Source organism: Bubalus bubalis, chromosome 20 (genome assembly GCF_019923935.1).
Source record: "Bubalus bubalis isolate 160015118507 breed Murrah chromosome 20, NDDB_SH_1, whole genome shotgun sequence".
NCBI classification, from domain to species: Eukaryota; Metazoa; Chordata; class Mammalia; order Artiodactyla; family Bovidae; genus Bubalus; species Bubalus bubalis.
In genome coordinates this window covers 61,549,384-61,565,135 of record NC_059176.1, presented here as the reverse complement: position 1 = coordinate 61,565,135, position 15,752 = coordinate 61,549,384, and the positions used below count along the sequence as shown (strand labels likewise).

The 15,752-nt window shown below is 37.6% G+C and overlaps 1 long non-coding RNA gene across 4 annotated transcripts in view; it reads left to right on the top strand.

Annotated features, from left to right (window-relative positions):
• The window catches only part of LOC123330776, a 32,795-nt gene extending 21,314 nt beyond the window's left edge, over positions 1-11,481 (top strand). For all 4 annotated transcript variants that reach the window (XR_006546904.2, XR_006546905.2, XR_006546903.2 and 1 more), the window contains one exon: positions 10,931-11,481. This is a non-coding gene — a long non-coding RNA (uncharacterized LOC123330776). The remainder of the gene's footprint in view (positions 1-10,930) is intronic.
• Positions 11,482-15,752: the final 4,271 nt, after the last annotated feature.

The window sequence follows — 15,752 nt, the reverse complement described above, 5'->3', positions numbered from 1 at the left end:
GTCCATTCTGAAGGAGATCAGCCCTGGGATTTCTTTGGAAGGACTGATGCTAAAGCTGAAACTCCAGTACTTTGGCCACCTCATGCTGAAGAGTTGACTCATTGGAAAAGACTCTGATGCTGGGAGGGATTGGGGGCAGGAGGAGAAGGGGACGACAGAGGATAAGATGGCTGGATGGCATCACTGACTCGATGGACATGAGTCTGGGTGAACTCTGGGAGTTGGTGATGGACAGGGAGGCCTGGCGTGCTGTAATTCATAGGGTCGCAAAGAGTCGGACACGACTGAGCAACTGAACTGAACTGACCTTTTATCTATTTTAAAACATTCGTTTCAACATTCTTTGTTCATCCTAGACATTTTTGTCTGCATACCATTCCTTGCCCACCTCTGCTCTTTATTACGGTAGCTGCTGTATGAGTCTGTGTTTCCCAGGTTCCCAGGTTTTCAGATGGGTTTGTCAGTGGGAGAAAGATAAGAGTGTGAAGCAAAAGAAGAGTTAAGGTGCTTATGCCCCTTCCTCCTGCCTCCTGTCTAGGCTGCTTCTCCAGGTGACTCCAGCTTCCACCAGCCAACCCACAGTGGTTTTAGCAACAGGGCATTGCAAACACTGCTTCCTTCCTTTGCCCCTCAGCCTGGTGTCACCACACCCTCTTCCCTTTTGATATCTCAGCAACTCCACACCTATGAGCAGTTCTCTGCATTAAATTCTCTATACTGAAAATATTTGCCGTGGTTTCCATTTTCCTAGTTAGACATGACCAAAACACCATTTCAAGGCTTCTGACTTGTCTGACTTGGACATTGCTGGCTTTTGTTGTCGTTTTTACTGTTTGCCTGACTTATCTTCATCAGTTTCTGTGTTATGTCTATCTTCCCTTAGTGCTTCTCTTTTAAACAGCACAGAACTGGGTTTTACTTTTTAGCTTATTCTAAAAGGATTTTTACTGTTAAAAGGTAAAGTTAACTCTTCTGCATTTATTGTGATCACTTTTTTGTTATCCTATTTTATAATCTTCTTAGTACTCTTTCTGTTGTTCTTTCAGTCCCTTTCACGATTTTTGACTGATTAATCAAAATTTTTTTTGTTCCCTTTAACAGGTTGAATTTTCTAATCTTGTATTTAGGCATTGAGGTTTTTTTCCAGACTTTATTTTTTAGAGCAGTTCTACATTCACAGCAAAATTGAGAGGAAGGTGCAGATTTCCCATATTCTCATGCCCTTATATATGCATATATTTCCCCCATTTACAGCATCCGCCAATAGTACATTTGTTATAAAAGATGAACCAACATTGACGCGTCATAGGTGTCCAAAGTCCACAGTTCACATTAAGGGCCACTCTCGGTCTTACACATTCTATGGGCTTAGACAAATGCATAAGGACATGTATAAGGATACTTACCATTATAGTATCATATAGGATATTTTCACTACCCTAAAATTTTTCATCCCTTTTCCTTCTACTGCTGATCTTCTTACTGTCTTCATAGTTTTGCCTTTTTCAGAATATCATATGTTTGAAATCAGTAGCTCATATCTTTTCAGTGCTGAATAATATTTCATTGTCTGAAATTACCAGTTTATTTATTCATCCCACCAGGCTCCCCCGTCCCTGGGATTCTCCAGGCAAGAACACTGGAGTGGGTTGCCATTTCCTTCTCCAGTGCATGAAAGTGAAAAGTGAAAGTGAAGTCGCTCAGTCGTGTCTGACTCCTAGCGACCCCATGGGACCCCTACCAGGCTCCTCCGTCCATGGGATCCTCCAGGCAAGAGTACTGGGGTGGGGTTCCATTGCCTTCTCTGATTTACTCATCTACTGAAGAATATTTTGGTTGCTTGCAAGTTTGGGCAACTATGAGTAAAGTTAAAAATATCTAAGTGCAGGTTTTTTGGACAAAGTTTTCAAATCCTTTGGGTAAACACCAGTGGGCACATTGCTGAATGGTATATTGTTTAGTTTTGTAAGAAGCCACCAAACCATCTTCGAAAGTGGCTGTGCCATTTTGCATCATACCAGAAGTGAATGAAAGTTCCTGTCACTCCCACATCCTTGCCAGCATTTGGTGGAGTCAGTCTTCTGGATGCTAGCCATTCTGCTAGGTGTGTGGAGGTGTTTTAAACAATTATTTGTTTATATAACTTCGGCTGTGCTGGGTCTTCATTGCTGCATGCGGGCCTTCTCTAGTTGAGTGTGTGAGCTTCTCCTTGCGGTGGCTCCTCTGTGGCAGAGCACGGGCTTTAGGGCATGTGGGCTTCAGTAGCTGTGGCCCACGGGCTTAGTAGCCCCATCACATGTGGAATCTTCCCAGAGCAGGGATCAAACCAGTGTCCCTGCACTGGGGGGCAGTCTCTTAACTGCTGAGCCACCAGGGAAGTCCTCTGTTGTTGTTTTGATTTACATTTTCCTGATGACGTATGAACAGGCTTCCTAGTGGCTCAGAGGGTAAAGCGTCTGCCTGCAGTGCAGGAGACCTGGGTTCCATCCCTGGGTCAGGAAGATCTCCTGCAGAAGGAAATGGCAACCCCCTCCAGTACTCTTGCCTGGAAAATCCCATGGATGGAGAAGCCTGGTAGGCTACAGTATCATGTAGAGTATCTTTTCATATACTTATTTGACATCTCTATATCTTCTTTGGTTTAGTATCTGTTAACATGTTTGGCCCATTTGTTTCACCAGGTTGTTTATTTTCTTACTGTTGCGTTTAAGATTTTTGGTCTATTTTGGAAAGTCATCTTTACCAGATATGTCTTTTGCAAATATCTTTTCCATCATGTGACTAGTCTTGTCATTCACTTGGCACCACCTTTGATAGAAGAGAAATTTTAGATTTTAGTGCACTCTAACTTACTTCTTTCATGGATTGTGCCTTTCGTGCTGTAACTAGAAAGTTATCACCATGTCCAAGGCTATTTAGGGTTTCTCCTATGTTATTTTCTAGAGGTTTTATTGTTTTGTGTTTTATATTTAGGTCTGTGATCTATTTTGAGTTAATTTTTGTGACAATATTGAGTCCTCCTAACCATTAATATAGAATATCTCTTCATTTATGTGTCTTTGACTTTCATCATAGGTTTGGAATTTTATTTATATAGATCTTGTACATATTTTGCTAGATTTATACCTAAGTATTTCACTTTTTAGATACTAATAAAATGTTATTGTATTTTTAATTTCAAATTCCACTTTCTGGTATATAGAAAAACAATTGATTTTTATATACTAACTGTGTATCTATCCTTCAAGTTTTATTTAAAGTGTAGTAATTATATAAAATTATAGTACTATAATAATTATATGTTATTAATTATGATAGTATATATAATCACTCAAATCAAAAGTGTAATAATATAATTAAAATAATATGATTATTATTAATTATAATGTATATATAATTGCTCAAATCAAGAGTGTAGAGCATGATGACTTTTTTAAATGTGAGCACACTGTGTAATCAGCACTCCAGATATATCCTTGTTCTTTTTCAGTCACTTTTCCCCCCAAAAGTTACCCCTAATTTTTGGCAACCTTTTTTGAGTTTATGTTTTTCTGTTACATCAGTGTCTATAATCTCTGAAACAAATAAAACATTGAGCATTTCTATAAGCTTGTTGCCTGCTCCAAGACTCAGTTTTTTTATATTATCTGTAATTTTAAAAAATGACTATTTTAGCTCCAGAGTTTTTAAGTTGTTTTAAATTTTTTGTTATACCTCTCGTTTTTATAAGTATCTGTTCTAAACACTAAGCTTTAGAAGTACATTATCACTCTTGTTTTGATGTTACTCTAGGATTTACTGATTGCTTTTCTCTCCAATGTGTTTTATATCCAAGGTTTTCCTCTTTTTTGGATATATACATGTAATTCTTTATTTCGCCTGAATATATAATTGGGTAATTTTCCTTTTCAGAAAAAAACAAACTGGCTGGTATATTTTTGAGTCCAAGAAGTGTTTAGCTTGTCTTCATATGCTAATGATAAAATGCGCTGTTAAAGGATTCAAGGATCATAGTATTTTCTTCAAAGCAATATAGACATTTCTTCACTGTGTTTTAGTACTTAGCATTTTATGATACATTCAGTATATGTTTATTTCTCTTTCCATTGTAATAAAACTGTTTTCTCATAGTATTTTTTTTTTTACTGCTCTGAACCTCTGAATTGAGAAACAATAGCAGGATATATTTGGGAATGTGTGTCTACTTCCAATATTTCTTTTTAGTGTTTAGATGACACTTTAGTTATGAAAACTCAAGTCTTTCCCATATAATCTATACATATCACTTGTCTTTTGCTTTACATTCTTAAAATGACTTTTAAATAAACTGCTTTGGATTTGAGTGTATGCATTTTGTTATTCTGTCTCCCACTGTGTTTCATTTTATGCTAATCATATTTTTATTTGTTTAAGATTTTTTTAAAACTTTCTAAGTGTACTTCTTTATCAGCCTGCTCTTAATATGTGGATGCAACATTGCTTTCTCTGTCACAAGGAATATTTCAATTTTTGGCAACATTTCCTTCTCTTCTCTACATTAATGCTGTTTTCTTGGGAAAACATTTGTTTTACTTTTATAGGGCAATATCTCACTTTCATGCCATTATTTTTCTTTAAGTTCATGTTGACTCTTGTCTAGAATAGTCAATGTTAGTAGCTGATGTAGAGCTCTACCTTAACATATGTTGAATTTACCTGAAAATACTAAATACTAAAACATAAGCAAGAAATTCCTATATAGCAACCTTAGGTCCTTCTTCCTCCAGTCATAAATGGGAATGTTATCTATCATTTGATGGGGTTAGGAGATGTGGGCCAGTTTCTTTTAGGCTGTATAGGCTTACACTGTGATGGCCTGAAGTTGCCTAAAACTGCTGCATTTCTCTTTTTGGCTCTAATATCCACTTCAACTAAAGAGCCTCTTGATGAAAGTGAAAGAGGAGAGTGAAAAAGCTGGCTTAAAACTCAACATTCAAAAAATGAAGATCATAGCATCCGGTCCCATCACTTCATGATAAATAGATGGTAAAACAATGGAAACAGTGAGAGACTTTATTTTCTTGGGCTCCAAAATCACTGCAGATGGTGACTGCAGCCATGAAATTAAAAGATGCTTGCTCCTTGGAAGGAAAGCTATGAACCAACCTAGACAGCATATTAAAAAGCAGAGACATTACTTTACCAACAAAGGTCTGTCTAGTCAAAGCTATGGTTTTTCCAGTAGTCATGTATGGATGTGAGAGTTGGACCATAAAGAAAGCTGAGCACTGAAGAATTGATGCTTTTGAACTGTGGTGTTGGAGAAGATTCTTGAGAGTCCCTGGGACTGCAAGGAGATCCAACCAGTCCATCCTAAAGGAGATCAGTCCTGAATATTGGAAAGACTGATGCTGAAGCTGAAACTCCAATACTTTGGCCACCTCATGTGAAGAACTGACTTGCTGGAAAAGACAATGATTCTGGGAAAGATTGAAGGCAGGAGGAGAAGAGGATGACAGAGAATCAGATGGTTGAATGACATCACCGACTTGATGGACATGAGTTTGAGTAAGCTCCAGGAGTTGGTGATGGACAGGGAAGTCTGGCGTGTTGCAGTCCATGGGGTCACAAAGAGTCAGACACAACTGAGCAACTGGACTGAACCCACTCCAAGAACACTCCAGCAGCCCACAGCTTACTCCTGCTCCCTTATCCTGCTGACTCTGTATTTGAAAAATTTGGGGGCGTTCTTGAAAAAATTATTATTCATTCCTTCAGTCACATCCTTGTTTGTCTTGATTAGGTTACAACTCATTTTGATTTCAACCTCAGTTCTGTCCCAATATTTTGTGTCCTGTAGATAATTTCCAGTGTTTCTTGTCTGATAGTGAAAAAGTTCTTGGCCTTTTATTCTTCTGTCAAATAATTACTGTTTTTTAATTTTGTGTTTGTCATGCAGTGGGATTTTTTGGGAGGATAGATTGGTAATTTTTAAAGTGTGTTGTTCAGGGTACTGAATAAGATGCTCTTTGGTCAGTTTCAATGAATTCCTACTACCTGAAATGACCTTAATCCAGTATGGTTAGTCTGATGAAGCTTCAGTACCTGACTGATAAAAACATCCTTTGAGAATTTGGAAATACAGCAAAACTGACCCATTCCCAATGCTTATCAAGTGGCAACAGGATCTTTACTAGTATTTTAGTATCATTCAACTCTGGATATTGAGGGTATTCAACCTGTAGTCTCTGAGTCTAGAGAACCAAGGTTGGCTACATGAGGGATCTGAACCAGACCAACCATTAGACATACCCAAAAATTATCTCTTGCCAACTTTTTGAGTGGTTCTCTGAAATCCAGGTTCCTTACTCATCTCAGTGATAACACACATTTAGCTAGGTTCATGCATGGTTCATCCTTGCCTATGACACAGGCTTTGACATTCAGCCTGTTTGAATGGGACCCTAAACCCATGACTGACCCTTGATAGGTATTTTTCTCTAGAGACGCTAAAGCTATCCCAGTACTTACAACTGGTGCCTGGGATCATGTCTGAATCCAGAGACCTGCTTGAGCAGAAAGTTCCATCTATTTGTCATTGACCCAGAAACTTCAGAGACGGTCACCTAGCTGTTCAGGCTGGCTCATTGGGCATCTAATACAAGTTTTATACACAATAGATTGATAACTACTTTCTTTGGAGGTCAAACTCTATTTCTACATCACAAACTTAGTCTTTGCCCAACAAAATCCCATATACTTCGACAGCCTATAGCTGAGGTCCAAGCAAATCTCATGACTAAGGCAATTTTATGGCAATTCTCAGGGACTGCTTCAATTTTAAAAATGTACTTGATGGTTAAAAATTGTTATCTATGGCTATTAATATTGTAAAAGATTCTCTTTCTTTCCTTCAGTTCAGTTCATTCACTCAGTCATGTCCGACTCTTTGTGACTCCATGAATTGCAGCACGCCAGGCCTCCAGAGTTTACCCAAACTCATGTCCATTAAGTCGGTGATGCCATCTAGCCATCTCATCCTCTGTTGTCCCCTTCTCCTCCTGTGCCCAATCCCTCCAAGCATCAGGGTCTTTTCCAATGAGTCAACTCTTTGCATGAGGTGGCCAAAGCATTGGAGTTTCAGCTTCAGCATCAGTCCTTCCAATGAACACCCAGGACTGGTCTCCTTTGGGATGGACTGGTTGGATCTCCTTGCAGTCCAAGGGACTCTCAAGAGTCTTCTCCAACACCACAGTTCAAAAGCATCAATTCTTTGATGCTCAGCTTTCTTCACAGTCTAACTCTCACATCCCTACATGACCACTGGAAAAACCATAGCCTTGACTAGATGGACCTTTGTTGGCAAAGTAATGTCTCTGCTTTTGAATATGCTACCTAGGTTGGTCATAACTTTCCTTCCAAGGAGTAAGCGTCTTTTAATTTCATGGCTGCAATCATCATCTGCAGGGATTTTGGAGCCCCCAAAAAATAAAGTCAGCCACTGTTTCCACTGTTTCCCTATTTCCCATGAAGTGATGGGACCAGATGCCATGATCTTTGTTTTCTGAATGTTGAGCTTTAAGCCAACTTTTCCACTCTCCTCTTTCACTTTTATCAAGAGGCTTTTTAGTTCCTCTTCACTTTCTGCCATAAGGGTGGTATCATCTGCATATCTGAGGTTATTGATATTTCTTTCCTTAAATCTACAGTAAGTATATATCACATTTTCAAGAAATTAAGCCCCAAACTTATTTTGAACTACTGTTGATAATATTTACATTTCTACCTAAGAATGGAATGTAGGGATGCTAAAAGATGATATACCCATTGAAGGAAGTAGCTTTGCAGATTGTGAATCAGTAACTTGGGGGTACTTTCCCACCTTCCACTGCTCCTCTCCTGATACTCCCAGCCTATTTTTCTACAGAAAATTACTAGAATCCAATGATTTGAAGTATATTTCATTAGTGAGGATGTAGAGATTTAATGTGTTACAAATCATTTTACTGACTGTGCTATTTGCTACCTATGTTTCAGTTGTAGAAATGCTTAAATATTTAGATTCTTGACTTTGATAAATTGATTAATAATGTATAGTCTATTGACATTTCTGAAGCTCTGTTCCACCCCAAATCACAGTGTCTGCTGAATAATTAATATCCAAGGCTTTATATTCTTCTTGCTCCTCCACTGGTATCATTTGAGTTTTGGACCATAGTTGGCACAGTATCAATAACATGCACTTTAATAACATTCTCATTTGAATTTCAGTATTACCAGTTTCTAGGCTGGTGAATCTGGTCAAGTCATTTAATAGCTCCAAGCTTCTTTTTCTCCATTTTATAATTATGAGATGAGTAATATGACATATATTTATGAAGGGAGTAATACCTACTTCATAGAGTGAAGATTAAGAGAACAAGGTCTGGAATTAAATTGCTTAAGTTTGAATCCTCATTGAATGACTGCCTATCTAACGTGTCAAAGCCATTATTCTCTCCAAGGCTGTTTCCTCATACATAAATTGAAAATACTAGTGATATCTTCCTCACAGGATTGTAGTAAAACATACAGGTATATTTTATTTCAGAGTTAAGCATGTTATAAATATATAATACATTTAAATATTTTATGATTATCACAATACATTAAAAATATGGTTATTGCTTTCCTTTCTCTCTTACTCCTCTTGTCGTTACACCTTTTATTTTACTGTGGTATGGAATACAATCACATTCCGCTTATCTATTATTTATCTACATCATACATTGTGGGGAAATCTAGAAATAGTCAAAACAGTTGTGAAGCAGGTGCACGATGGAAAAGGGCTTCCCTGATAGCTCAGTTGGTAAAGAATCTGCCTGCAATGCAGGAGACCCTGGTTCTATTCCTGGGTCGGGAAGATTCCCTGAAGAATGGATAGGCTACCCACTCTGGTATCCTTGGGCTTCCTTTGTGGCCCAGCTGGTAAAGAATCCTCCAGCAATGCAGGAGACCTGGGTTCTATCCCTGGGTTGGAAAGATCCCCTGGAGAAGGGAAAGGTTACCCACTCCAGTTTCTGGCCTAAAGAATTCCATGCAGACTTGACAGTTATTGTATATATTGTGATTGAACAGTTTGCTGAAGAAACAGGCAGTTATTCAGTTTTTATTCAGTTATTATTGCACATCCTTCAAAGACTGCTTTTTTGTAAAGTTGTGGCATATTTTTCTATATGCCTCATAGTTTGCTTATTTGTTCATAATTATTGTTATTTTAAATATTTGTTCTTTTTGTGAGATAGCTCTCAATTAGATCATGCTGGTTTATAAAGATGCTATTGATTTTCTGTACACTTCTTGAGCCCAGAAACTATGTTATATTTTTTTTTTATTCTACTGGTTTGTTTGTATATCAGAGGTGTGTAAACTTTTTCTGGAAAAGGCCAATAGTGAGTATTTTTTTAATCAAAACTACTTAACTCTGTAGTTGCAGGATAAGAACAGCCATAAACCATGTATAAAGAAATAGATTTGGACCATGGAAGTTACTGAATTTGGATCATGATAGGTTTGATTTGGCCCATGGACCTTATTTACAGACCCCTAATGTATGTAGTCTTTTAGGGCATTTTTGTTCTTAAAGATATACTCTAAGCCCCTTATTCAGGTGGTGCTAGTGGTAAAGAATCCACCTGCCAATGCAGGAGACACAAGAGATGCAGGTTCAGTCCCCAGGTCAGGAAGATCCCCTGGAGTAGGAAATGGCACCCCACTCCAGTATTCTTGACTGGAAAGATTCCATGGGCAGAGGAGCCATGGAATTTGGGCAGAGGAGTCCAAAAATTCCATGGGGAGGCTACAGTCCACTGGGCCACAAAGAGTTGGACATACCTGAAAAAGCAATGCATATTGCTTGACTATTTAGGGTATTTTTGTTCTTAAAGCCATATCTTAAGCCCCTTGCTTCTTTTTCTTATCATATTTCATGGGCTAGGATTTCTGTATTATAGTATTGTTCAGTGACACCAATTACCAATATCAGTAATTCTTGCCCTTTTCTTGAATTTATTGGGATTCATTACAAAATTTGAGGTTAAGAATGATGTCATCTTTAACTTAAGAGAGTTTCTTTCTATTCCTACCTTGTCAAAAGATTTTATTCTAGATAAGTGTTTCTATTTGAAAATTTTCTACATCTGTTGAAATAATTGTATTAGTTTGTCCTTTACTCTTAGTGTTGACTGATTTTATAATTTTGAAATATTTTTGCCTTTCTAAAATAAATCCAGCTCATTCATGATGTATTATTTTTATACACTATTGATTTAATTTGATACTATTTTGTTATTTTTACATTTATACTTGTAAGTGATTTGGACTTAATTTTCTTTTGCACTGCCCTTGATTGGTCTCAGCCTAGGGATATAATAACATCAAGAATGAGTTGGAGAAGTTTCACTATTTCAGTGTTTTTGGAAAATTTTGTAAAGCAGAGAGAGAGGGAGAGAGAGATTTTTGGGGTCAAGTTAACAAAATTATCACATGAAATTTGTTGGGGAGAGATGGTTTTTAGATTGTTAGTTCAAATTATTTAATGTTTGCTGGCTTATTAAAAATTTGTTTTTGAGTAATTTTGGTGATTAAAGTATTTTTTTAGGAAATTTTACATTTCATCTATGTTTTGAAAGCTACTGGCACACATACACACACACACACACACACACACACACACTTGTAGTATAAGCAGCTTTTGGCAGGGAAGAGCTCTCTGCAGGAGGCACACTTTTGTCTTAATCTTAAACCAGACACCCCCATGTTCCACTCATCTCTGGCTCAAGTACAGCTTTCAAGTCTTTAAATCACATACTTGTTTGCCTAGCTTGTCAATTCTTTCCATAGATCAAAGAAGTAGAAATGATGAATACATAGTTAAGAGATGACCAGGTCTCTTTCCTGGCTTCCCCCACAGTAATCTCCTGAACAAACTATGTGACGATAACATCTGGAAGAAGATCACCAGGAGTGGACAAGTCTGCACACGACGGGGATGACGACAACCCCGAGCCCCATCTCAGTGATTAACTGAGGTTCTTTCCTTGTTTCCCTTTAAAAATTTCAAGGCCAGGCAGAATCTTTGCAGGCAGTTTCTTAGGGATGCTGAGTCCACCATCTCCCCAGATTGCTGGCATTCTGATTAAAGATACCTTTCCTTTCTACCATTTGTATTGATTTTGTAAGTGACTAGCACTGGGACCCCCTATTCAATAATAATAATTTTAACTTATAACATCTATAATTATGTATAAGTTATCTATAATGTTTCTTTTGAATTCCTAATTTTGCTAATTCATGACCTCTCTGTTTTTCTTTGATTAGTCTTGCTAGAGATTTATAAATAGTACTCATCTTTTTAAGAAACTTGATTTTGGTTTTGTTATTCATCTCTGTCTCTTTCTCTTTATTTGTATATATACACACATTATGTACATATAAAGTTTGAATAAATATATAAAGTATGAATTTTTATTTTTATGCTTATTTCCTTTCTACAACTTTATTTGAATTTTTTTCTTGGCCTTTTTTATGTCTACTTTAGTTGAATATTTTGTTCATTTATTTTCAATTTTTAAAAGTACTTATTAAGGGTTCAGAATTTCCTAAGTACTCATTTAGCTGTAACCTAAAATTTTGACATTTGCTATCAGCAAATTATGGATATTTTATAATGTCCTTTAATTTAGTAGTGCATGTTTTAGTCTCCAGTGTGTAGTGGTATTTTGGGAAATTTACTGTAAGTTAAAATTTTATTGCATATGATTAAAGAATATTTTCATTATATCAGATTTGTGTTGAGACCACGTAGCCCTGTGTAGGATAAAAACCTCTGTCTTATGTTTCATACACTCCTTGGCTTGCTGGGGTGGTGCAGCATTAAGGACCAGGGAATTCACATATGGGTAGGTTCAGGAATGCCGGCAGGTAGATGTCAACTTAACCAAGGAAGCAAGCCTGTAGTGTTCCTCAGTAATCTTAAGCTTTCTCATTTGTCAACCTATCAAACTTTATGATGCAGATTTTTGTAGTATAACGTCTTGCATTTTTACATTCTATTCCTTGGCATCAGGTATGTGTTTTACTTAAGGACAATTTACAAATCAAAACAGAAACTTGCAATAAACTCCCTTTACAGTTGTGGATATAAGAAGACTCAAATCCCCTTAGGCTTGATTGATAAAACATGGCATTTATCCTATTTCCACGATGATGTTCAGCAAACTTTATGACAGAGGGAAACAGCTGGTAAAGTGGGTTCATTGAAAGGTGAAGGTAATACAGCCATAAAAAACAAGAGGATAATGATTTTAAAAGGGATAATAGTTGTAACAACACCATTAACCTTTTGCTTCAAATTATTGAATGTGTGGTCCTTTTCAGAGGTCTAATCAAAGGTTTTCAGTAACTGCAATGTGGGAGAGAAAAGAAGTGATATAGAAATTGCTGTAATTTTTTTCCCTTCAAATTATTCTTTTCCCTAATCCATTAAGAGATCAAGACCATTGCTGGATTTGGATTTTTTTTTTTTGAGAGTTTATAAATTTGCTTTGTAGTGGAGAGAATGTTAAAGAATGTAGACATATATCCATACAGTAGACCAGGATTTAAATACCTGATTGTAAAAACACACAGCAATGCTGAGAGGATAAGGCATTTTTATGAAGCTTAAGCATAGCACGGTGTTTTCTATTCTAGGTTTATGAATCCATTTGGGAGCTTGTATGACATTTAGGCAACAGTTCAACTTAGTGGAAACTGGAATCAGTCTCCTTTTTGACTTTGTGATTTTAGAACTGATAGAGGTTGCATATTTGCAGGAGAGGTGAAATTAATTGCAAAGTGAATGAGATCAATGAAAACCAGATAATGTAAACATTAACGGGACTAATTTAGATGATAAACTGTGATAAAGGAATTTTTGTTGAGAGAAAGGAGAGCCGTTGAGACTGTGGGCTCTTAAATTTGCATCCAGGGTCAGGTCAGTATCCTTGGATTTTTGTGAATCTCTTATATTCTGCACAATTCTGTAAGGAAGTATCTGCATGGATCCCTTCTGGAGGAGGTTTGCAGCATTCATCAATTTTTCAAAATTATTGAGGCAATGGGTCTGTGACCCCCATAAAGGTTAAGAACAACTGATATAGATTTTTCTTTCCATATTTACCTGATAACTGCTCCATTTTCTGTTTATAGTTCTATAGCTAGAGATTTGAGATTTGATGCTTCTCAATACCCTCCTCTCCCCAAACTCTCTATTAAAAACCCTCTTTGGCCACCTTCTCAGAGACTTGAATTTATGTGGAATTTACTTTTCAAACTAACTTTGGGGTATTTGGTCTGTCAAGTAAGAGAGCACTTGTAAGTTCAAGAAGATGAGATATTGAAGAAGATTGGCCTGTCTTGGAAAATCTGTGGCAAGGTTCCTATACACACATAAATTTCTCTGCTTTATGTACAAAATATGAGCCACATACACTTGCCCTATTGTCAAGGCCTTTGCTCATTTTTTTAAATGCAAATACCGTATTTAAAATCCTATTTGTTTTATATATGACTCTTGTACAACTCTTACATTTATCTCTATTTTTAAAAATTTTCCACTTTTGTGAATTGAGCTTAGGCCAGATTCTTTTCAGCTGTAGAATGTTATTACTTCAACTCTCAAATGTGTTTTGGACTTCCCTGAGAACCAGAGGAAAAGTACTGAGCCTTTCCTCAGAGACCCACTCATTCCCACGTTTGGAACATGTGGCTTGAGGGTGTTCATAAATCCTTCAAAGAGTGTCGATCCCAGAGGAAGAACTCTCAGTCTAGACTCTGCTCAGTTTTTACCTGATTGCATGGCCTCTGCCTTAGGAGACCATAGTCCCACTTCCACAGTGGTCTTTCTCAAAGGCCAATGTGGTTATTCTGTGTACCTGCTATAAAAGCTTCCAGTGGCTGCCACAGCTTACAGGCTAAAATCCATAAAACCTAGCCTCACTCAGGGGCTGCGAGCTTCTGAAATAGCTTCTTGGGACCATCTTGTCTACCTCACTTGTGGTGCTCCAACTCACTGCATACTCCAGGCATGCCACGCCCTGCCTCAGTTATCCCTATTACACATACAGGCTGCCTGGCTTTTTCTGAACTCACCACACTGTTCTGGAACCCCCACCCTGGTTCTGGCATTTGCTGCTCCCTGCTTGGCTAGCTACTGCTTGAGTGTGCTTGGCGATGGCTCACCCACCCTCTGGGACCCAACCATCTCCTCTTTTGTAAAGTCACTCTGACACGCTCTCCACCCACCCCCTCTTAATATGGTGGCTGGTGGTCCCTTTGGATCACCATAGGTCCTTGTACTGGCCTCTCTGAGCACAATGGAGTTTTTCTGTTTACATTTTTATAATTTTTCTATAGTTGGAAACTAATTTTTTATTCATCTGTGTAACCTATTTCCTGGTAGGGTTCCTTTCAGTCAACTTTTTGGTTCAATTTTAGGTTTGTTGAATGAATGTTTCATTTGGGCTAGAGTACCATGGGAAATTTATTAGGGAAGACTCAAAAACTTGAAGAGAGAATCATTAGTAGATAATATACAATCACTCTGTTTTCTTCCTATTTTATCTTTGTTTTAGCACATGGCACCATAATAGTTTAAAGATTCAAGAAAGTCTATCAAGAGAAATTTTCTTTTCTTTGAATGCTGGAAAATGAAATTCAAATTCTGTATCTGCCATTTATTATTAGGTGACTTTGGTGGAAGCCCATTGTTCTGCTTAAAACAACCTCTTCATCTCTAAATTAAGGATCATAAAAATACTTACCTTGCAAGAAGCCTGTTAGGATGGAAATAGTAAGTGTAGGCATAACGTTGTTTGGGGTAGTGTCAGTTTTGTTAGTTATTATCATGCTGCTAGACTTACTTGTAGAACCATTAACTTTATTTGAAAGTGAATGCCAAATGAGAGTGCTAGAACAGGAATATAAGAGAAGGCATCCTCAACCCCACTCTCTCTTGCTGTGGGTACCCATTTCAGGCATCACCAATGGATAGCAGAACTCTTTGTCGCTGAGGCCACACTTTGTTTCAGACTCTCTCAAGCTGTCATTAATCAAGGTTAATGATTAATCAAGCATTCATCAATTGGGTTAAACTATTAATCAGGGTTGCCTCCAGATAAAATGTATGCACTATATTTAATGCTAGAGCCTGTAACTGATGAAAGAAACATTGAATAAGGAAGACTCTTGTTAATGATTAAAAGTCCACAGGCAAATGCACATTTCACCATCCACAGCAACTGTGCTGTTCCATTGTCTTCTTTCATAATGGTAGGATTTTGCCTGGGCACATGGTTCTTCAGAATAAAAACGAAATGTTCTGGTCTGTTCTTTGCACCTGAATGATAAGTTTTGGTCAATGGGATGCAAGGCGCAGTGTTACGTGGAAGTTTCTGGGAGACACTCTTTGGAGGTAGTCGATGCCAGCTTTTCACCTGTCTTTCTCTTGATCTCTTCCTGCATCCTGCTGCCTGGACCATGAGGAGGGACGACAAAGCAGTGATCTGGAAGAGCTTATGTCCTTGAGGACATTACCGAGCAGGGCCTCTGTGCCAGTCCCAGGCTAAACTTCTGTTTTGTTTAAGACCTTGTTAAATAGTCATTGTGATGTGCTCCAAGTTTGTGGTTTACTGTAGTGTTTGTTTATTTAACCCCTTCTTAAAAGTTCTTAGCACATTAAAAGGATGTTAAGG